This window comes from Arvicanthis niloticus, chromosome 6 (assembly GCF_011762505.2).
Source record: "Arvicanthis niloticus isolate mArvNil1 chromosome 6, mArvNil1.pat.X, whole genome shotgun sequence".
Lineage (NCBI taxonomy): Eukaryota > Metazoa > Chordata > Mammalia > Rodentia > Muridae > Arvicanthis > Arvicanthis niloticus.
In genome coordinates, this window is record NC_047663.1 from 25,878,914 (window position 1) to 25,902,526 (window position 23,613).

Here is a 23,613-nt window from a genome sequence, read left to right on the forward strand (position 1 = left end):
TCACTGGTACTCAGAGTCCACAGATAGTCTTCAGGGGACTCATAAACTCCTTAACAGGGATGAAAAGTAGCATAGGTTCTCTGTTTCCTTGGCAAAAACTCCGTAGACCTCAACTGTATCCGAGATTCTCTCATCTCCCTGCAGATGTCCATCAAACTGCTAAGGAGAGGGTCAGCATGTAAAACCATCGCTGTGCAAGCCTGGAAGACACTGGATGTAGACATGCATATATCTGTGATCTGGCCTGCCTACGGTGAGAAAGGAGGAGGAGACAGGAGAATTTTGGGAAGTTCTCAAGCAAGCTAGGCTTGGATATGCAGCCCAGTTTGAGAAACAACAAGAGGCCCTGTTTCAAAAAACAAGGTGGAAGGCAAGAATCAAATTCAGAAAGTAAAATCAAATTCAGAAAGTTGTCTGCTAACCTTTTCACATCTGCAGTGGCAGGCACTTGCCTACACACACACACACACACACACACACACACACACACACACACATCAAAAAAATATCTAATAAATTTTTTAAATGATGAGATGCATTGTGTTAGACATAAACAGGACTACACTGGCATTATAAAACTAGCAATCCAGAAAGGTCAACATATGGGATGCCACAAATTTAAAACATCTAGATGATTGGTTTTTTGCAACTGAAGCATTAAAAATGTTATTTTACCTGTGACTTAATGTAAGGCATATCATGCCTTCCCTGACTTGATAAATCATCTGCTTGCTCAAATCTTTCTTAATGACTTCATGATGCTCACATTTGAATTTCATTTTAGTAAGGAAGCGCCAGGCCTTTCTGAATGTGCAGGGCACTTGAGAAACTCATTGTCCAGAGTTACTCTTGGGTCCCACTTAAGTATCGTTTTTTGCACAATGCCCATATCTACACAAACCACGAAGGCTAATACTTACTGAATTATTGTTCTGTTTTTAGGAATGGACTCTTACAATCCGAGTTGACGCCTAGTTGAGCTGTGCTTCGATGGCAAGTTGATAAGACTAACAAAGCCCCTTGCAATTGATCTTGAACAATGAGCCATGTGGTAAAGACCAATTTCACGCCCAAGAAAACGGCTTTGCTGAACGGCACTTACATCTGGGCATCCAAGATGTTTCCTTAGCCTCTTCCTCACTTGGAAAGGTGCCCTTTGAGCTTTGAGTTCTCTTTCTGCTGCCAGTATCCCAGAAACACTGCAGAAAGAATGAGCAAATGGCAGAAAGTAATGTGGCCACTGATATCCGAGAGCAGGAATAGGAAAATGGCACCGTCTGGTGGAATTACCTGATGGAGCCATCAGAGGTCTGGGACCCAGAGGTCTGGACACCAGCCTTAGATAAACAGTCAAAGGAAGGCCTGTGGTGGAGAGATGATGTGCTGTCTGGCCCTGGTTACTTCAGTGCCAGTGAATGTACAGTGACCTGTGCCTACCTGTGAGGAACTTGGAATCTTATCCAAAAGCAATGGAGAGATGACAACTTGGAATACTGAATAGCAAATAACGTGGTAACAATAGATATTATGCATCTAATTCAACAACAGAAAGACCCATCATAAAAAGGTCCTTTTGGAAAGAATAATATTTATTTGGTTCTGAGTCTACATGTATAAGTTTTAGAAATTCACCCCTACAGGCTTAGATTTTTAATAAGAGTTTTTATATGCTTTGACCTCCCCTCCCCTTCTAGCCCACCATTTAAAGGTAGGAGAGAAAAGATGGTTAACAGGACAAGGAGATGTGGACCTGTTTAGAAGTAGTTTTGGGGATCAATTCCAATCTCCACTGTCAGGATACGAGCAGTCTAGTTCTTTAGTGTCAGGATACCAAACACAAATCAGCAGTGGTGGCATGATCCAGCAGAAACCTCCAGGCCTCCACTGGAATCTGAGTCAGTGGGAACAACCAGGACCAGCCAGGATGCAAGAGAAGTTTTCTGCCATGCCTACAGCCAGGATCAGCCAAGATGGCAAAAGAAGTTCTCTGCCATGCCTTTCTCAACTAATCAAAGACCAGTAAAGACTTGAGACCAATGAAGCTTTGCAAAGTTCACCAAGCAAGCACCCCACCACTATCTGTTGAGTCCTATTTATACACTCTCCAAACATCACGTGTCCTCCTATGGGTCTTGCCTTAGCAAGACACCATGTGAGTCTGCATCACATGACATATCCAGAAATTTCCACTTCATACCCTAGACAACAACACAATGGTCTCCTATTTACAGAAGACCATGGTCGTAATTAAACTCCCACTTAATAAACAACAAGTGATATTATCTGATACTGACAATATCGCTCCCCGTGACCCTCCCAAATTTTAAGCCCATTCCTAGATAATAAAAAAGAAGTTAAATAACACTCTGCTTCCCACTAGTCACCTGTAAACTTTCAATACATGTAGTCACTAGCGGGTCAATCAAAAATTACTCTGGGGACTGGCAAGATAGTTTAGTAGGTAAAGGCACTTGCTGGACAGACATGACAAGCTGAGTTCTGTCTGGGACTAATTCCTTCCAAGGAAATCTTACTCATTTGCCCTCACAATCCCCATCCTATATGCAGGTAAGAGACAACATGCATATAAGAGAAATATAACTCACCAAAGTAATAAAAGAACTCCCCCCATCTCACCCCCACCCCAAAGCTAACTGGATACAATGTGGCAAAATTAAAGACACACTATCAGGTCAGAATTTAGTTTTTTTCATTCCCCCTAAAGAGAAAACAGAATCACTAAAGGCTGAATTTGTTGTTTGTCTTTCAGGTGAGATGCTGTCTGTTAAGGTCAAATCTGGCAGGGATGTACAATGTGCTTTGCAAGTACAGGAGCTTGGGACAGGTAAGCAGCTTCTCGAGAAAGAGCAAATAAAACTGCAGGAGACTGATTAAAGACAGACCAGAGGCAGATGTCAGAGAAAAATCCAAGAGGCCTTCTGGTTCCAAGCCTGGGTACTGGAGACAAAAAGGGGTGTGTACATATGTCCTGCTCTAGCTGACTGACACATTTTAAATTTCGTCTCTGTGATTTTTGTCATCATTGCTGGTTGGAGATTTTATTTCTGATACCAGATTAATTCACACCAACCACCTGAAAACCTTGCTGTGGACAACAGACAACTGTTGGACCTTGTGACTGCAGTCCCAATCTTACTGGATTTTACAACTGTGAGGACCTTTAAGATCATTTTACCTTATTAGCCCAGCTTCAAGTTTCTGGGAGTCCTCTAGGCCATCCACATGTGTCTCTCACTCTATCTTAGGTTACGAACTTGAAGTTTGTTCATTCCATAACCATGAGATTAATAAATGTCTGCTATTTGCCAGAGATTTTGTGAGGGACAAAGAATACACACACACACAAACCCCACAAACCCAGACAACGAGTCAAACTATGTGCAAGCTGTGTGACTGGCCCAGAATGCCAAATGATTAAAACAAAAAACCAGGGACCCAGAAGAGCCCAGGCCTGGATAATGCCAGAACCTGTCATTTTACAGATAAAGAATGCTGCGGGGAAGGTTTGAGATCAGACAAAAGCAGCAGTCTGACAGGATAGGGAAAGGCAGGTCACAGAGAGGCCAGGCCCAGGCTGTAGAGAGAAACCAGGCCTGTCAGTGGAGCAGATGGCAGAGACCAGCTTAGCAGGTATGTTTGAGGAGCGGGGGCAGGGCAGGATACTGGGTGAGCTCCAACCCAAAGCCTGTTTCCCTGTGGTGAGGGGTGCTTCAGTGAGGCACAGCTGAAAGGGGCTAGTGATGGGAGGGAAACGGAAGCAATTGCTGACCTGGAGCCTGTGAGGAACTGCCAGCATCATTAAGTCTCATCTGTGGTTGGAGACGAGGATTTACTGTGGTGGCAGTTCGATTGCATCATTTTCTCTGGCCCCAATTAGCTGCCTAAGTACAGGAGTAGAGAAGTTGGAAAGCCGAGTCTATCAAGGTTAGGACTTGTGTAGGCTTGTGAGATAAAAAGATGAGAGTGGACAAGACCGGACAGCCAAGCCACAGAGCTCAGGCTACCTGGGAAAGAAACCAATGGTCAGAGACTTGATAACACTGTCCATTCTTGCTAAAGTTTGATATTAGTTAGAACATTCAGAAGCAGGAGAGACTATGAGGCTACTCTTGTCTGTGAAGGATAACTGCCCTTTGTTCCAGAAGTCCCCAAATCTCTCCTGCCGCCTCATCCTCTACCTCGGTGTTCGGCATCACCATCTACTCAACTAGAACTAAGAATGCCTTCTACCTCTGTGTCTATTGGTTTGTCTGTCCCATCAGCCCCCAAGCCTACTTCCTTATTATCCTTTTAAACCATCTCTGCAGACACTGAATCCATTCATTCAAGCCCTCAGAATGCACCAGGAAGTCCAGTCAGATGCAAACTGGTCCATCTGCCATCATCTTGCTCCCTCTGACCCTGTGTTGATGGAATGGGTACTGCAACAACAGTGATGTGCCGAGGCTTCACGGGGCTAGCCTGGAGTCCCAACTCTAGCTTTTAATGGTGAGACCTGAGATACAGACTCTGTTTCCTCGTCTTTAAGAAATAAAAGTCATTCCTGTTTCATATAATTCTCGAGAATTGCCAGAGGCGATCCTCATAAGGAACTGAACATCAGACCTGGCATCTGGCAGGCTTCTCATCAGCTGCTCACATCATTAACACTGTCGTTACTCTAATGACCTAAAAGGCTCCTGCTTCAAATCCTTCAGTCCCTCATCCAAACTTTCAGGGAGCAAAGTCTTGCACTCCCGGTCCTGCTACCATGTGTAGCTACCATCATGATTTTTCTTTTGTGCCTCCTTCCTCTGCAAATGCTAGCTGGTGCCTTAAGATTCAGCTCAGTCTCCTGTGTCAGCTGCTCCCACAGCACACCTGTGTATGTGCTCTTAATTTTAGCAGGGAAAAAAGAAAAAGGGAATGGGAGGAGGAAGCTATAATTAAGACGGCTTTGCTAAATTAAATCTTCATCAGGTGGCTAGGTATAAAGATAGGCTAGCAATCTGAGCACTGAGAAGTTTAGGTCAGTGGGCTACAAGTTCAAGACCAGCTTGGACTCTAGTCTAAGACCCTGTCTCATAACATAGATAGATAGATAGATAGATAGATAGATAGATAGATAGATAGATAGATTTCTCAATCCAAACAAGAATGCTTTTCAAGAGACAGGACACATTGAAGAGGCAAGTATCCAACATAGAAATACAATCAATTTGTTTCCTCATTAAAAGCTTTCATGAAGAAAATGATTTAATACAAATGCTAAAGCTACTGACACAGATTAATTGAAAAATAACACCAGACATCTAATTAAAGACATAATAGTATCTTCTTCCCTTCCACTTCACAAAAATCTGAATAAAGAGACGAAAGGAGACTGTAGAAAGCAGACTTTTATCACTCACCAGAGCACTGCTGAAATTTTCATTAAAACTCCAGTTCTTCTGTGCACGCTTTCTTTTGGACAAGAACAGAGACGGACACACAACCATTCTGAAATCTTTTTAAAATGATTTCTCATAGTTTTTCTCCATTCACCTCAGCCTACTTACAGATTTCTCTTCACATTCTTTTGTCCCTCCCTGCTTTCCTTACTTACACGGTTCTACACCAATTCCTCATTCTTTCCTATTGAATCCTTTGTACAGACCTATTGCAATAGGAGCCAGAGCCTTGCATCACATCTCAGTTCCCTAAGTCATAAAGAGTGGGTCAGACTTTGATCCAAAGACCAATGAGCTTGACCAGGTTTGTGGCTATATCAATACAGGCCAGAGGCCCCTGGTGGTTCAACCACAATCAGCCAGTCAATCTCAGGCCTTCCAGATCTGCCCTGCCCTGGAGAGATACTCTGCTATCAGAAATGTCCTGAGACACTGACATTAAAACCGTGAACACAAAGGACAGTATATAAACACATCCTCAATCCCTTAGCCCAGAAGGTTGGGATGTTGTCAGTGGCCAGCAGGTCCTAGCAACTATCTCCAGTCACATGGAGATGCTTTTCTCACCATTCTCACCAACAGCCGCTGCTTGAGATACAAACCTCTTCATCCCTTCCCTTTCATTGCTAAGATTCAGCTGAGGACTGGGGAGATGGTTCAGTGAGTAAAGTGCTTGCTGTTTGTGCAAACATGAGAATCAGAGTTTGGGTCTTCAGAACCCACAGGAAGCCAAATGCAGTAGTGCACACCTGTGTTTCCAGCAGATGGAGTAGTGCACAACTGTGTTTCAAGCAGATGCAGTAGTTGCATGCCTGTGATCCCAGCAGATGGAGTCGTGCACACCTGTGATCCCAGCAGATGGAGTAGTGCACACCTGTGATCCCAGCAGATGCAGTAGTGCACACCTGTTTCCAGCAGATGCAGTAGTGCACACCTGTGATCCCAGCAGATGCAGTAGTGCACACCTGTGTTTCCAGCAGATGCAGCAGTGCACACCTGTGATCCCAGCAGATGGAGTAGTGCACACCTGTGTTTCCAGCAGATGGAGTAGTGCACACCTGTGTTTCCAGCAGATGGAGTAGTGCACACCTGTGATCCCAGCAGATGCAGTGCACGCCTGTGATCCCAGCAGATGGAGTAGTGCACACCTGTGTTTCCAGCAGATGCAGTAGTGCACAACTGTGTTTCAAGCAGATGCAGTAGTGCACACCTGTGATCCCAGCAGATGCAGTAGTGCACACCTGTGATCCCAGCAGATGGAGTAGTGCACACCTGTGTTTCCAGCAGATGCAGTAGTGCACACCTGTGATCCCAGCAGATGCAGTGCACGCCTGTGATCCCAGCAGATGCAGTAGTGCACACCTGTGATCCCAGCAGATGCAGTAGTGCACACCTGTGATCCCAGCAGATGCAGTAGTGCACACCTGTGTTTCCAGCAGATGCAGTAGTGCACACCTGTGTTTCCAGCAGATGCAGTAGTGCACACCTGTGTTTCCAGCAGATGCAGTAGTGCACACCTGTGATCCCAGCAGATGGAGTCGTGCACACCTGTGATCCCAGCAGATGGAGTCATGCACGCCTGTGTTTCCAGCAGATGGAGTCGCGCACACCTGTGATTCCAGCACATGCAGTAGTGCCCACCTGCGATCCCAGCACTCCTACAGTGAGATGGGAAGTGGGGACAGGAGGATCCCCAGAAGCCAGCCAGTCTGGTATGTACTGTGGTAAACAAGAGACCCTTTTATAAACACGACAAAAGATGAGTCTACATCCAAGGTAGATTCAGCTCAATCTCCTGGTCAGCCTGGTGCATGATAAGAGCTAGTTTTGAGTTTGCTCTTCTGCTACAGAAGAGAGCCTCCGCCACAGTCACTCTTTTTGAGGATGTTGATCCTGTGTTGTTGTTCTGAGCCTTGGTACAACTAACGCACACTGCGTGCTGCTCTTAAGTGTGGTTCAACACACTTATGGCCACCGAATCTTCTCTTTTCTTCATTCTTCTAGAATTTGGGAACATTCCTTGTAGTATAGTAAAATATGAAATAGGGCTGGAGAGCTGGCTCAGTGATTGGGAGCACAAGTTCCTCTTGTACAGAGCCTGAGTTTGGGTCTCAGCACCCATGTGAGGCAGCTCACAGCCCACATCTCTGGCCTCTGTGAGTCCTTGCACTCACCCCCACAGAGATACTCACAAATACACATAATTTTAAAAAAAATTTAAACTCTTTAGTTTAAAAAATGAAATATAAGGGGCTGGAGAGATGTCTCAAAGGTTAAGAGCACACTGGCTGTTCTTCCAGAGGTCCTGAGTTCAAGTCCCAGAAACTACTAGTGGCTCACAACCATCTATAATGATATCTGGTATACATAATAATACATAAATAAGTAAATAAATAGATCTTTTTTAAAAAATGAAATATAAGATGTAAAATATAGAAGAATTTCACAAACCTGCCTTTTCAATCTTCAAGTATTTCATTTCCCAGGCTCCAGCCCATGTGTCTTTGTATGCCTCTTTTTAAATTAATTAATTAATTAATTAATTGATAATTTCATACATGTATACAATAAGTTCTGGTCATGTTCATCCCCTTCTTCCCCTCCAGTCCCCACCAACATCTGATCTGAATAGGTCCCCTCTCCACTATTACATCTTTTTGTTTTGGTTTAAACCGAGCCCCATGGGAAGGGATGCATAAGGAAGCAACCACTGCAGCAGGAAGCATGAACAACTCACCAATGGCTACATCACCAAAGACACTGACTCCCTCACACAGCAGCCGTCCACTGCCAATAGTTCCCCCACAAGGGCCTCCCCCATCCATGGCTGAATGATGAATGATGACGAGCCCAGTCTTATACAGGATTCGTGTAGGCAACCAGTTACTGGAAGTCCATGTATATAATGGTCATGTCATGCCTGCGATGATTTGAATAAGAATGGCTCCCATAGGCTTGCTCCCATATTTAAATACTTTGTTATCAGGGAGCAGTACTATTTGAGAGGGATCAGGTGTGGCCTCGCTGGAGGAGGTGTGGCCTTGCTGGAGGAGGTGTGGCCTCGCTGGAGGAGGTGTGGCCTCATTGGAGGAGATATGTCACTAGGGTGGGCTTTGGGGTTTCATAAGTTCCAACCAGGCCTCAGTAACTTTCTCTTCCAGCTTCCCGTGAATCTGGTTGTAAAACTCTCAGCTACTTCTCTAGTACTATGGCTAGCTGCATACAGCAATACTCACTTTTAAGCAAACCCTGGTCAAATGCTTTCCTTGGTAAGGGTTGCTGTGGTCACGTCTCATCACAGCAATAGGACACCACTAAGACAGTGCCCACCCCCAGCTTTCAGCTCCCACATCCTTCCCACTCCTCCTTCTTCAGAGTTCCCTAACTCTTGAAAGTGGCAATGGGGATGTCCCATGCTGGGGTTGGCAGCCACCAGTCACTTATTCTCAGTACCTTGATGGCCACAGGATTTGCTCATTTTAGGGAAAAATGAAAAACAATAAAGTTAGAAGGAAATCGTTGGACAGGGCTGAAAAACCAAGCAACACAAAATTTCTTAACTTTCTAAATGAATTTGTGTTTTAAAAGAGGATATAATACATCAATGTATCTCTAGGTGACAAAACTCGACACACAATATAAATTCAAACCAAACTTAAGGGGCCTTCTAAGAGAGACATCTGTGAACAGGAGTGTCCATGATAACTCTGGCCACTCACTGGTCCAAGAGCCGCTTGGAAAGCAAGCAAGAATGTCTCATGTGACACTGTCTTGATTGCCGGGCATCAAGCCCAATGTAAACAAATAACCAATACATATTGTTAAGTAAATTAACCACTTCCACCCTGTAATCTTCAGCCTGCTTTTAGTTGATTCCATTTCTCTTTATGACCAACATAAAAATCAATCATGGTGACTGATGTTTTGAGAAGAAGGAAGTGAATGGTTTACTCAAATACCAACACTCGGAAAAGTGGTCGGACAAATACAAATGCTTTGCTAAATAGGCTCGGAGAGTGCTGCTAATCCCCTTCTAATGAAGAATTCATCCTGGGTTAGCTCAAAAGGATAACAGCTCAGAAGCGGAAGTTGCTCTGTCAGTGATACCTCATTTCATGTGGGCTCTTGACAGTGAACTTCCTTTACTTAAAAAAAAAAAAATCCCCAACACATTTTAGAACAACCATCACAGAATATTCAAAGGATGGCATTTCACATGACTCAAAATTAATTTCCCTTCTGTGGGTGTGTTTTGAAGCATAGCATAAAACACCTCCAGATACAGCCTGCTTGTTTACACAGTGTGACCTGGGCCGAGCTGCACAGTTAAAGTTCCATGTGCATTTTATCCAGCTCCTTCCGCCTCAGTACCAGCCCTCATCCCACCTGGGAATCAAACCCCTTCCTTTTCCTCTCTGCCCTTTTTAAAAATGTGAAGGACTTTAATATCGATAACTTGTTATTAAGTAAATATTCACTGTAGAGAGTCAGAGAATACAAATAAACAAGAAGAAAAAAATCGTTAAGCTCTACTTGCCAGAAATTACTGTTATGGACATTTTGGTCTTTTTGTTTGTTTGTTTTCAGAGATTTTTTTCCCATCATGAGATCTAACATATTTTCCAACCTACTTTCTCACTTACATGCCCTTGGTCAGTATCAGTGACTCTTTTAGGGCACCAATCGTACTGTTGTAGAAATGTTGGCTTCTTTAACAAAATGGAGGAACAAAACAAACGGGAATAAACTAAGACTGTGCTGAGAGGAAGCAGAGAGCAACCGACGGTTACCGTGACCTCATAGTGGCACATTTTAATCCCAATACTCCAGAGACAGAAGAAGGTGGGTATCTATGAATTTGAGACCAGCCTCATCTGCACAGTTAGATCCTGTCTCAGAAAGAGAGCAAGGAAGAAAGAAAGGGAGGAAGGAAAGAAGGAAGGGAGGGAGGAAGGAAGGAAAAAGGAGGGAAGGAAGGAAGGGAAGGAGAGAGATTAGACAATATTTAATACTTGAGTCCATCTTGTGAAGGTTAATGATTTGCCAGTAACCAAAGGGTTACAAATAAGAACATGCATTGGGGGTGAAAGTCAGTAGGCCTTGTTGATGAGGGGGTGGGGAGAGGTTAAGGAGTGACTCCCAGGGCTCTGAAAGTCTAACCCAGAGACAACAGAGGAAGTCTCATGGATGAGTGGAATACAACCTGGTCAGGTCAGTCTTGGACACTCTGCAGTTCGAAATCTTCCAGCAACAGGAACAGAAAACCCAAGTGTCGGAGGTTTAGACATGTAAATAGAAGTTTGTGTTTCCCACAAAATAGAATGTCTGGAGGCTGCTTGTAGAGCTGGTGCCTGGTACCGAGCCAGCTCTTCTCACCTTCCCAGTATCTGCAGATCCATGCTACATGTCAACGAGCTGTGTCTCTCAGGTGTAGGACTTTCCTACCAGGGGTCTCTGCCTGACATTGTCACCCAAACTATGTTCCCTAGAAACCCTAGGACAACCAAAGCAAAATGGCGGACATCGTGACTCATCCCTGGGATGGAAGGATGGAGGGTGACTGCCAAGAGGGAACCCACTGGGTCTCTCTCAGCACTGGGGAGCCTGCGGTTTCATGAAGCACCCAATATGCTGCCTGCAGCTGAGCTGTTCTACAACTGGGCACCCAAGGAAGAAACAATCTTGGAAAAAAAACAAAAAAAACAAAAAAGAGGCTGAGGAGAGCAGAGTGGAAAAAATGGGCTCAAGCAAGAGCCTGAAGAAAAAGCATAGCCGCAGTGAGGAAAAGGGAGGCTCCACAGGGGAACGAGGCTCCTAAACTTCTGAGAAAGGGGAAGTAGTCCAAGCTGTGAGATACTTGAAAGACCGAAGAAGATAAACATTGGTTGGCAGTATCACCCGGATGTGGCAGCTGGAGTGATTGGACCATCGGGGAAGTAACTTTATTAGAGCAGAAGCCACAGTGTAAGGATGATAACTAACAGAGGATGGGCCAGAGGAAACCAGAAGGGAAGGATCTAGAGTCAAGATGTCTACCTGTTCAGGACAAAAGCTACGGAGGGGGTATTGGTTTAACCTGAGGTTTTTTAACCTGAGGGTGGAGTTGAACACATTTGCATAAAGTTCAAGAAGATATGAAGAGGGTGGGGTGGGGGGGGAGGCAATCTAACCTTAAGCAAAGGTGGGGAGAAGCAGTGGCAGGAGCAGGGTAACCATAACATGATGGGCCAATATATGAGTCTGAGGCAGGGAAGGCATGGTGGTGCATGCCTTTGATCTCAGTACCTGGGGAGCAGAAGCAGCCATCTCTGTTGGCTTAAGACCAGCCTGGTCTACACAGCAAGTTCCAAGTCAGCCAGAGCTATGCAGTAAGACCCTGACTCAAAAAAAAAACAAACAAACAAACAAACAAACAAACGAAACAAACAAAACAAATAATTGGGGGTGTTGACAAAGGCAGCTGTACACAGTTTTAATCCCCAGAACTCAGGAGGCAGAGGCAGGCAGGTATCTGAGTTTGGTAGGCCAGTCTGGTCTACCAAAGGCTATCTCTTTGTACCAAAGGCTACACAGAGAAACCCTGTCTAGAAAATACAAAAAAAGAAAGAAAAACAAACAAACAAACAAACAAACCAAAATTACTTAAATTCTCAAGCAGTATGAGGATAGACTCTGGATGCTAAAAGTGACAGAGGGGCAAAGGATTGCCAAGCTTCCAGGACAGAGCTTCAAAGAGCAAAGACCAAATACTGAGGACCTAGGAGTGGCAGAAGGAGCTTGGGGAATGACAGAGGCACTTCTGGAAGATGAACATGCTCTGTTTAAGAGGACTGCAAGCAAAACCCTTTCATGCAGGAGAGCCATATATTACCCAGACACGGATGGAGAAATGAGGTTGGGGATCCAGTTGGGTCTGGTTGTGAAGGCCATGGGTTCTAGAGGGCGAAGCAGAGAATTCAGCAGGCAACCACCAAGGAAACAGAAGAGGTGGCAGAGACAAGGTGGTTCGAAGCTGAACAGGGAGGCAGCCAGAGGTAGAGAACTGATGATGGTCACGGAAAAGAAGGGAGTGGCTGGTGTGTATGTTCCCGTGGGACTCAGAGATGCAGATGAGAATCCTGCAGCTTTTCATCACAGATTTAACCAAAATGTTAGATAAAAGTTATTAAATGCAAATTCTGATTCAGTGGCTCTGCTGGCCGGGAGCCTGAGACTCTGCATTGTCAGGGTTCCGGAAGAAGCAAAGAGCTAAACATGAGCAAAGAGCAAAGGTTATTCCTTGCTTTGTTTCTTCTATTTACACGGTTCTGACACTCTTTCATCCATTTCCATCCACCTATCTGTTTCCTAACTTTAAATATGCGTGTGCGTGTGTGTGCGTGCGTGCGTGTGTGAGTAAGAGCACAGAGTCCATGGTGTGGAAAGGAAGCAAGAACACAGTGGAAGTTTCTTCTAAGCAACTGTTAGCTACGCACACTTCCCAAACTTGTCAGACAGCTATCTTGTGTGATTAAGTGCATCTGTGGACTCTCTAGTGTTTCAAACAGGGCACCTAAGTATTCAGTAAGAGAATAAGAGGCTGGGAACAGCAATTAATTCTGGTTATACCATATGGCCGAACAGAACACTGGCTGGAACCTGAAAACTTAATTTCACAAGAGTCACACTTATTCTGAATTTTAATCATTTTTTGGATCAGCAAACATATGCCTGCCAACCTGCTTCATTTATGCAAAATTCTAAAGCATAATCACACTGCGCACTCCAAAATAATTGGTTTCTCCCAAATGGACTTCTCAGATCTCACTCCTCCCAGGTCCTCAGGACAAAGTAATTGCTGGCAGCTCCTGTTTAATCTCCTTGTTAAATAGAATTTTCTGACAATTTTTAAAGATATTTTTATTTTATTTTATTTTATTTTATTTTATGTGTGTGGGTATTTTCTTACGTGTACATTTATGTCAGAAGAGGGCATCAGATCTCCTGGAACTGGAGTTACAGGTAGTTGTGAGCTGCTGTGAGGTACTGGGAATTGAACCCAGGTCCTCTGAAAGAGCAGCCGGTGCTCTTAACCATCTCCAGCTCCCTCAAAAGTTCTTTCAATGAACAGCGTCACTTCCATTCCTCCCACTTTCACCAGCATCTCACAACACTGTGAGTATAATATTCTCTGGTCCTGGACCCCACAGCCCTGGGTCTGGTTCAGGAACCTTTGTGCCTGAGACCTTCCTGCAGAGATACTCAGCAGAGACCGTCATGTGCCACACTGTGCTTTTCCCAAATGGAGACATTATGGGTTTTCAATGCAGACTCCATCCCCTGTCCTCTTAGAAACAGGATACTTTCATCTCCTGTACATCTAATAACTTCAAGATAAGGACAGAAAAAGAATCAGTTTTTGTTTTGTGAACTCTCGTCTCCGGTGCTTGAGAGACTGTCCTAATATCCCCCGAACATGTTTTAGTGATAACATTTACTGCACTTGGGGCCAAAATGATTTTCTGCCACTTTCAATTCTAGTTCAATAAAAGAATAAGGGCTTTGTTTCTGACCTCTGTCATTTTTAATACTATAAAATGATTTAAAAAATGTAAAATTGACTTCCATTTCCTACTGGACTACCAATCTCATATTAGCTTTCCTTTTATCAAATTTATGAGAAAAGTCAGAAATTGCCTTTCCTTTAAAAAAAATCAAAATTTCGAGATCTCCTGGGCAGAATGTTTGAATTGAATTTCAGCTCTCAATAATTGCTGGCCTAGAAGTTTTAAAGAAGTATAGAAGTTAGCTCCTCTCTGTTACTTATCTCAGTAATAACAAAGTCGAAGATTACCCCTGAGCTCAAGATCAACCAAAAATAATAAGGTTATTCCTAGAAAACCATCACTCTTAAAAACCCCAAATATGTGTTATTACATTTCAAATTAGGGAAGTCTGTGATTTTCCTAGACCACAGTGAATAAAGTCAACGGCTTCTAAGTTGCCAAGTCAAGCCAACTGTCTATTTTTATGATATTATGTTTAAAAACTTTCAGGTATGCATAAAAGTTGAAAGAGAAGTCCCATATCTAGCCACAACCTAAACTCATAATTATAGCTTGTTATTTTTACTTGGCTACATAGTATCCATCCATCCATGTAACACTGGCATAAGCACCAAAGTATAATCCTATCCACAAACACTTTGTATGACTATAATTAGCTAATCTTCAGGAGTTGTCAATAATTCTTTTGAACCAATAATCTTTTGAAAGATGCCATTTCATTTTTAATGATTTAGCTGAATAAATTAACCAATTAGACATCCTGAATTCTACATCTTAATCTTTTATTAATTCTGCTACTTTGAGTAATGTCTTGGGCATCTGTTTTCTCATCAACAAAAAACACAAAGCAAAGCGCTTGGTAGATACGATAAGTCCCAATTCACAAGATATAAAATGGGTCTTGTGGTTAGGGCAGGATTCACAAATGAGTCACTTAGTTAATTAGAGAAATAGCTAATTGGAGGGCATGTGAGCACAAATGGGCTTTTTTTTTTTTTTTTTTTTTTTTTTTTTTTTTTTGTAAATTATAGTAAAAACCTTCACAAGGCTCACAAAGTCAAGAGGGAACTTGAATTTTAAAATGTAACTATTCATCCTGCACTGGCCATGGTATGTTCCCAGCAAAGCTAGTAGAAACTGGGTTGACAAGTCACTCCTAGCAAACATTCCATAGCACATAGCACTAGTGTCATATTGGAGTGTACTTGCTTGGCAAGACCCTACTACCACTGGCTTGGAAACCCCCTATTAATCACCTGACTACACCAGTTGCAGACAGGGGTAGCTGTTCCTTTATTGTGTGTTCTCTTAAACTGGTATTTCTTTCCCTCTTCAGAAGTTTGGCTCTGGAAGGGGCACCCTTTGAAGCCTAGAAAATCAAAGCTATCGCAAGACAGTGTGGAGCGTTTTGAAAGAAATATGAAGAAAGGACATCAGCCTGAGGGCGATAGGCTGAGATCTTCCCAAACGGGTCAGCGGTTGGTCTGTAAAACATCCCCATTGCCAAGGAGGTGGTGACATCTTGTGTAAATCAAAAAACTGAAGCCCTGAGATATCTCATTTCCATTTTAAATGCACGGGGGTTAAATATGGATATGAGCAGGCAGAGGTTCCTGTGGGATTGATTTTTCCCGTCTTCTCTGAGCCCTTTGCTGAGCATGATAAGGACCAGGGTTCATTATCAAGCCTGCTAGCGCTGCACTTCAGGAGGCAAGATGAGGCTTCACAGTGGGAGAACAGATCCACAAAGAAGAAATGGTTCGTGTGGCACGATGATAAAACCCCATGTTGGGCTCAACTCATTTTAAACGGGATCATGAGACCAAAGAAAATCCCAAGAAATTAAGTTTCCTGAATCATTTTTCAAACTGGGGGAAAAAAAAAAAAAAAAAAGAAAAAGAAATCATACAAGAAATCAAATCATGGTTTCAAGGTTTGGTTAGCAATGCTTGCATTGTAGTTAAACACAATAAACATTTATTTTTCCAATAATAATGTTGCTGTTTTCATAGCATGTGTGTTTGTGTGTGTGTGTGTGTGTGTGCATGCGCGAGTGCTCGCGTGAATAAAGATTCCAACAGGCAATCTAGAAAGGAAGCTAAGATCATCATTAGAACCTTAGAGAGACTTAGCCAAGGTTATAGAAATAACATCAGAACAAAGCCTGGCTCCTGTCAGTTGACCCTGAGCTCTCTTGTGCTTCCCTGCCCACTGCTCCAATTTCATTACAACACAGAAAGCAGTTTCCAGGGTGAGTCTATAGCAGAAATAAGGGAAGCTTGCAAATTATAGAAAACCACAACCAGGAAGACTCCAAGCCACAAGGCTCCCGGAAAACCCACAGATGAACAGTAGAGAGGCTCTCTCTCTCTCTCTCCCTCTCCCTCTCCCTCTCCCTCTCCCTCTCCCTCTCCCTCTCACTCTCTCTCTCTCTCTCTCACACACACACACACACACACACACACACACACACACTGGCCTTTGATAAGCAGAAAAAACCCAGCATAGCTCTGGGACAAAAGACTAGCTGGGGACCTAATGAGACTTAAATCAAGGGCAAAGCAAACGGTCCTGCAATGAAGACGGCGCTTTCATACAAATGATCTCTTCACACAATGTACGGATTACCAGTCTCCACGTACAGACAATAGGAAAGCTTTATGCATTAAAAATCTGACACTGAGAATTTTCCGAGACAAAGACTGATCCACACCAAAGAGATAATAGGAATGTCCCTGGGTGATAATGAAGACTCAGATTCTGTGAGGAAGAAAGCAAATCTCAGGGCCCTGACTCATTAGCTAAAATGGCAGCGTTCAGCTTACCAAAGAGATTCTAATGGCTTAGGCCACAGATGGGCCTGAGCCATCACCTGCTTGATACCTGGGGGTCACTGCAAGATCTCCCCTTCCTCCCACTTCTCCTTCCCCTCCCTCTCCTCCATCTTTCTCTTTTTGAGATGGGGTTTCATGATGTTGACCAAGCGAGCCTCAAACACCTGTGCTCAAGCTATCCTCCTGTCTCAGCTTCCTGAGAGGAGCTGAGACTTCAAGGCAGACATGGCTGAATCCTAGTCCTAGATGATCAGGGAATCGCTGTGTAGCCAAGGCTGGCCTTAAACTGTGGCTGTCTGTCTGCTTCTGCCACCCCGGGACTTGGATTGTAGGCGTGCTGGACCCAGCCAGAACCTTTTTATTCTTTTCTTTATTTCATAACTGTATACATGAATTTCCTTTGATTATGTCTCCCCCCCACTACTATTATCCTCTCCCTCCCACTGATGTCAGATAAGGCCATCCTCTGCTACATATGTGGCTGGAGCCATGGGTCCCTCCATGTGTACTGTGTGGTTGGTGGTTTAGTCCCTGGGAGCTCTGGGTTGTCCAGTTAGTAGTCATTGTTCTTCCTATGGGGATGCAAACTCCTCCAGCTCCTTCAGCCCTTCCCCTAACTCCTCCCTCTTTTTATTCTTCATAGAACACATTTTTCTGTTTAAGTATCTCAGTGCTGGGGAAAACTAAAAGTGCATTTTCCTGAACTTTAACCTAAAACCTTAAAGACATAAGATTAAAAGATTATAAGTACAGTTTTACTACAGAGTTTTTATTCAGAGCTGCAAAGGACTCTGCTCATTATTACCTATAAAAAAATATCGTCTAAGAAAACATCTTCTGTCTTTCCAATTGAACATTTAAAAGGAAAGCCTTGGATCTGGGTGAGTATGTGGTTCCATTGGCAGAGTGCTCATGCGGGAAACCCCGGGTTCAATTCCTAGAACTGCATAAAGCCAGGTATTGTGGCTTATGCCTGTAGGCCTAGCACTTGGGAGGTAGATGCAGAAGGATCAGAAGTTCAAGGTCATCCTCAAGCATATAGCAACTTTAGAAACAGCCTGAGCTACCTGTGACCCTGTCTCTAAATAATGATAATGATATCAACAATAAAAGCATCATAGACCTGCTCCGTAGCACGTGTACTAAAACTGGAATACAATTAGCATTGGTCCTATGTCCACAAATGACATGCGAGCTTGTGAAAGGTTCCAACCTTAAGACAGACAGATAGACAGACAGAATTTTCTTAAAAAGGAAGGAAGAAAAAGAGAAAAAAGAGAAAATGAGAAAAAGAAAGAAGGGAAGAGAGAGAGAGAGAGAGAGAGAGAGAGAGAGAGAGAGAGAGAAACAAATGCCCAAATGCCACCTTTAATCCCAGCACTCAGAAGGCAGAAGCAGGCAGATCTCTGAGTTTGAGAACAGCCTGGTCTACAAAGTGAGTTCCAGGACAGCCAGGGCTACACTGAGAAACCCTGTCTTAAAAAAACAAAACAACTCTGATTATTTGAGATTGATCCCTGGGAGACACATGGTAGGAAAGAATCTACTCCACAGACTGTCCTCTGACCGCCACATGCACACCCATGACACAACATGACACTTCTATACACACATACACACACACACAAATAAATAAGGTAATAAAAAAAAGAAACAAATTTCTCCACCTAAACTGTTTAAATCTTGTTACTTAGCGTGAAAAATATGAAAATATTATTACATCTCTGAATTACTAATATAAAATATTTATTTTATGAGATGCCCAAAGGGGAAATCTACTCACTGATCCTGTCGCAGCAGCCCCGTGTAAAAGAAAAAAAATGGGGTAATTTAATCTCAGAGTCAGCCTCAAATACCTCCCACAAATGAAGGAATAAATAAGATAAACATTACTATAAAATTAAAATGAGACCAGTGCTCATCAAGGTTGCGCAGGTTGTCAAACAATCCTCCTCCAACTTAAGCCAAGAAGCCAGTGGGAGGCAGTGCTGAATCGGTCTCCCTTGGAGCATTTCAGACTGTGAGAGCAACCAGCCCTCAGCCCACAGAAGCAAAGTCCACCGAAATCTTGCACCGCTGTGAAATCTCCGTGCACACTCACTGAATGACATACAGCTACTACACACACTTGACACACAGCTAACCCATCAGTTGAGAGAGAGCCAGACGTCCCTGTAGGTTTTTCGATTTGTGTGTCTATCTGTGGTGTTGGTGACAGAATCCAGGGCCTCCTGAAAGCTAGGCTGGTACTCCATCACTAAGCTACAACGCCAGCCCTCCTTTCGTCTTCTTTACTTGCTTTCAGTTGATTTTAGAATTAGTTATTTACATATACATTTACTTCGTGTGTTTGTCATGTGCCATGTACAGGCCTTGGGACAACATTTGAGAGTCAGCTCTCTCCTTCCACTATGTGGGTTCCCAGGGGCTGAACTTAGGTTGTCAGTTTGGGGCAAAGTACTTTTACCCACTAAGCCACTGTGCCAGGATGCTTCTCCCTCCCTCCCTCCCTTCTAAATAGAAAGGTGGGAATGAAAAGCATCTGGTGCTCATGGTTTTCTTCTTTGGCACACAAACTTCATGATAAATAGCACAGTTACGGACTGGAGAAATGGCTCAGTGTTAAGAACACTGCTGCTCTTCCAGAGAATCCAGGTTCAATTCCCAGCACCCACATGGCAACTCACAACCATCTGTAATTCCAGTTCCAAGAGATCTGATGCCCTCTTCTGACCTCTATACAGAGTGGTGCATAAATTTACACACAGGTAAAACACAGATACAGACAAGAACACACACACACACACACACACACACACACATACACACACACACACACACACACACACACACACACACACACACGCGCGCGCGCAAGCACACCAGAATTAAAGGGAAGAAAGATGTAAACAAATCTTTAAACTTGTGAATACAAAAATTGTCCAAATAGCACATAAAACATTGGTTTTCTTGATTAAAAACAAAAACCCTTAATTTAAATGTGTTTTGGGCGGGCATTTATAAGCTCGGCAACAAATTATTAATTAAGTATATTAAAACTATGAAATCAATGGTAACGATATTTACAGTATTCTCCTTTAAAACCCATGCCGACTTTTGAGAAAGCTTTACCAGACTAACTTGGGTTTCTTTTTATGACACAAAGATGTCAGAATCATAGATATTGTCAGATTTAATCTGATTTTCAAACTAAATTCATATTAAGCAAAACCCAAAACCAAGCAAAACAAAAACAAACACTAAAATTTCTGAAGAAAATCAAAGTTCTTTTTATAAGATTTTTAAGAATAGTGTATCCTGTTTCATGCAGAGTAAAGGGCCAGGCACCCACAATGAAACCTGTTAACAGATATGTTTTCTGTCTGTATTTTAAATGTCCTGGTTTGTGTGTGTGTGTGTGTGTGTGTGTGTGTGTGTGTGTGTGTGTGTGTGTAGTTTGGGCCATAAACCTGTTACACAAAGTTATTTCTTTATTTTTTTTTTCTCCCATTTAAACATCTTATAAATCCACTTGTCTCCTGTTGGAACTCCTTGGCTATTATTAAGTTTCACAGAAGGAAACAATACACTGCGTTTGTGTCCATTGGCTCTGGCCTTCGCTTCCAACAGTGAGCATGTAAGTGAGGAGGCCCAAAAAGGGCCATCAAGGGAGGATTTATCTCTATCTCAATGATAACAATCTCCTGTTTCTTATCCCTGCTTTCACTCTCAGTGCATGACTGCTGGCAGACGGTCTCTGCTGGATCAAACGCAGAAGAAACGCCCCCACTGTTTCTCCAAATGCGTAGGTACGTCATCAAGTTTCTGAACGTGGTTCATATATGTTTCATCCCCCTGTCTCACATCTGGAGCTAATCCTGCAGTGACCATAAGGAAGAGCTTTGGCCGGCTTTCATCCAGAGCCTACTGTTAGAGCTCGGTGAAAGCTGTTCGTCTTGAGGAGAAGGGGAGGCCGTTTGACAGACAGTCACAAAAGGCACAGCTCAGAGCATCATACACCATGACAGAGCTTCATTTCCCAGGAGTCCTAGACACTGTCGTCCATGTTTGTTTTGTCCTATATGAAGAACGTTACCCTTTCTTGGCACACTTTCAAGTACATTAATACAGCTGTAGATACAGAAATCTTATTCCAATGTTGTTTGTAAGTCTGAGAAACAAGCCTCGAGCTATACTATGATGCTGATATGTTTATGAGCACAGCAGGGACACAGTGAGCCTAGAGCTATGATATTGATAGTGAGGTACTGATGAGCACGTCAGGGACACTGCAGAGTATACACCACCATCATTTTCTGTGGTCAGCCATCCTGGACAACAGGAAGGTGGCAAATGGCACATCCCATCAGTAGTGATAGAGTCAGACGCTCCAATTCAAACAATTCCACAACCATGGCCTGTGCCACTGAATCTGAGCCACTAAAACCTAGGACCAAGGCCCTAGGGTTTACCAAGGCTTGGGCATTTTAAATTCCCTTCACTATTTTTGTTTCCCAGCAGTGCAACGTGAAGAAAGTCAAGGAATGTAAGTCATGAAACAAGCCACAGAGCAGGAATATGTATGGATACATATTATATAATGCACAGACACACCCCAATTCACCAAATCCCGAAAGCATTATCGCTTTACTGTGGCTAAAGATCAAACATTTGAAATGGCCTCCATTAATTCTTCCGTTGCTCCAGAATTCCTCGTGTATGATGAACTCTCAGATTTGATGGTTTTTGAATTGCTCTTCACATCTTATTTTGGGGGGTAGATACAACTGTCATGCCATATGAGTAAGTGCTGACACTTTTGCAAGTTTTCAGTATCTTGAAACCACTTGGTATGAACAACACATAGAGGTGCCTAATACTGGCCAGGCACAAATGGAATAACAGAGGTGATTTGACTAAATTAGGAAGATTTAGGAAAACAAGGATTCCATTAACAATACTGTGACTGAAGAGGTGGGTGGAAGGTGACTCCCAAGATCTGGTTAGAAGAAAGCCTCCTTTCTCCATCTTCTTGTGTGGTATTCAACCTCTGGGTTCTCACTTCCTCAGCCATTGGATAATTATGAAATCTCGAATAAAGCATCATTTTTCTAACAACAAATCAATGAATACAAAGACTTCATCAATGATGCTCCCTAAAGTGCCCGCTGGTTATTTTCAATGTCTAACCCACAAACCACATGGCATGTTCTTTGGAAGCCTTCTTTATTCCATGAGGGTGAGGCTGTGTGTGTGTGTGTGTACACGCACACATACGTGTGCATGCATGTTTCAAAAGAAGACTGAGGAGATCTATGAGGGGCCTGGAGAGACGGCTACTACACTTAGAGCACTGGCTGTCCTTCCAGAAGACCCTGGTTTGGGTCCCAGCATTCACATAACAGCTCATGGCTGTCTGTAACTCCAATTCCAGGGAACCCAATGTGTTTTTCTGACTGCCGTAAGCACCAGGCAAGCATGTGGTGAACAAACATACATGTAGGTGAAATACACATACACAGAAAAAAATTTTTTTAAAAAAAAGGGAAGCAATCTGCCCACTTAATGTTGGAACTCAGATCTTCCCTAAGGCTGTGACAGAAAAATGAATATATATATATATATATAGGCAAAACTGTGTTTGCTTCTCACATCCCATATTTTATATATCAGTGCGATAACTATATTCCCTATTATATCCAGGGCTTCCCTCTCTCTCTGTAATAGAATTTGAGGTTCCACTTTTATATGGTCCTTATGGTAGGTGGTACAAAAGCCAGCTCATGAAAATAAAGAAAACCTATGGGTCATTCATTAGCTAAGCCTCCATGTGCACAACTAAGTCTAAACTTATCTATTAACGAAATAACGCAATTCAAGGGCTTGATTTCAATACTTCACAGCCTACCAAAAATTAGATATTCCCGAGAGAGAGAGAGAGAGAGAGAGAGAGAGAGAGAGAGAGAGAGAGAACGAGAACCCATCTTCAGTATTCTGCTTGTTTCAATTATTCAGGGCAACCCAGGCTGATAATTACACAGTCCCCAGTTGCTGAGTAAAAGTGATGCTTAATTAGCCAGCAGGAAAGGTCGATTAAGATCCAGCAGGGCACCTCGTGAGGGTCTCTCACGTTCCTGCAGGGAGTAGGTTCTGTCTGTGCCCTTCCAAAGGATAGAAGTTTCCACCAGTTCTGAAAGTAGTCGCTAAGAATGATTGGCCATGCAAATTAGATCCAGCCCTAAGCCTGGAGATGCTAAGAGTACTCGGATCAAGAACTCTGAATCAGAACCTCACCCGGGTGGCAAAGGACAGAGGAGCACGCGATTGTGCCCAACGCTCACTCGCTGCTCGGTTGCCACCCTTATGAGAAGTCAGTCAGGAAATGGATTGTAAAGGAAGTGTTGACTTCTTCTTCCCCTAAGGAAGTGTACGCTCCCAGCAGCTATTAGCTGCTCAGATTCTAAAATGTGCAAATGAGATCTGAGCTCCTTATTTTAGAAACATAATGAACACAATGCTCCTACCCAGTCTGGGGCTAATGCATATTGGTACTGTCAAAGCATGGGCTAGCCAGGCCTGGTTTTAACTTTTCTATTGCAGAAGGGGATATGAAAGTAAAGTCAGCACCAAAACCTTGAGAATTCCTTTCTTCTCATTGGTTGCCTGAACAAGCATAACTGTCTCGATTTCGCCGTTATGCTCCTGCCACTGTTAGTACTCAATAAAGGCTAACATTCAAAACTAAAATCGGCCTGGTTATTTTAAGATAATTACTAAAACGTA

The 23,613-nt window shown here is 43.2% G+C and overlaps 1 protein-coding gene across 1 annotated transcript in view; it reads right to left on the reverse strand.

The window, feature by feature from the left end:
- Skap1 (src kinase associated phosphoprotein 1) overlaps positions 1-23,613 on the reverse strand; it is a 294,139-nt gene that overhangs the window by 243,890 nt on the left and 26,636 nt on the right. The gene's annotated exons all lie outside the window — the stretch shown is intronic.